The sequence below is a fragment of the Buceros rhinoceros genome, unplaced genomic scaffold (genome assembly GCF_000710305.1).
Source record: "Buceros rhinoceros silvestris isolate BGI_N320 unplaced genomic scaffold, ASM71030v1 scaffold8391, whole genome shotgun sequence".
Taxonomy (NCBI): Eukaryota; Metazoa; Chordata; class Aves; order Bucerotiformes; family Bucerotidae; genus Buceros; species Buceros rhinoceros.
Window position 1 is genome coordinate 106,934 of NW_010392467.1, and position 1,317 is coordinate 108,250.

The following is a 1,317-nucleotide window of genomic DNA, read 5'->3' on the forward strand; positions in this document are numbered from 1 at the left end:
GGGAGACCTGAAACTAGGAGACAGACATACAACAGAAGATCTGGCCTTGTGATTCCCTGAAACAAGTGCTTTAAATTGGGAGTAATGGAGCAATGCAGGAAAGCATTACCATTCTCCATTTGAGATGGTGCAAGTACCTGCTGGATCTCTTCAGACTGGAGTTGGAATGAAGGTGACCCTCCTTCATTTTGCATGCAGAGAAAGAAGTCAAGTGAATAGCAGATTTTCTTTTTCTGCAGAAGTGTTCTTGTTCACCTCAAGACCACACATTAAATATGTCAATACACCGATGGGGCAAGATGAACAGACACAGCTCAGCTGTGAGTCACCTTTGGACAGGAAGCCATTCTTAGTCTTTCCACTAGGTTGTTCTTCCACGTTCCCCTGAAGAATATACCAGCTTGAACGTCGTAACAAATGCATGAAACTCGGAGCGAGGATGCTGTCTTTTGTAATACCCTTAACAGCACAAGCCAGGAGGCAGTCTCCAGTTTACCCACTGCAGCCTGCAAGGCTCTGTTCATCACCAGCTGCTCCTCCCCAGCACTGCTCTAGACTGCTGTCTGCCCTCCAAGAGGGCCTGTGACAGTGGTGCTACTCTTCCCAGTCTGGAGGTCATATCGCACCTTTATGGACTGACAATCACTCACAGTTCGTATGCTGCTAAGAAATATGATATTCTCTCTAAACAGGCTTAAGGGATTTGAACCTTTACCTTCAGATGAATTCTCAGCTGAGTGCGATTATCTCAGGTTACCTGAAATCACCGAAAAAAACCCCAGTCAGCATGCTAATTAAATCAGCAGCACCCTAAAGGAAATGCCCGGTATGTTAGTGTGTTTTGTGGCTGGTTTTAAACCAGCCAACATTTTCCTGGAAATCTGCTTAGGTCTGGAGAACACTCATTTATGGGGAACGTGGCTCTGGTAGAACCAGCAGTGGCATCACACAATTAGGGAGATTTTTCAGATATGGCCAAACCTCATTTTATGAGGTGTCTGTTTGCAGTTTATAAAAGAAGTTCTTAAAAATCACTCTTGGCAATATCTGGCGATGAGGTAGCTGCTCTGTTTGGTGATAAGGACAGGCCTAAGGGAGACAATGCTATGTTGCAACATACTTTCCCCACCAGAGAAAATAAAGTAAGAGCTTTACAGTGGTTTTTTTGATTTTGTCTCAGGTCTAATAAAAAACTTTCAAAAAAGCGGGCAACTGGCTACTGAAAAAATTATAAAAGATGATTTCATGCATTGTAGGAAGACCATAAGGCATCCTATATGCCTACCAAAATACCAGAAAGGACAGGGGATGTAGTAG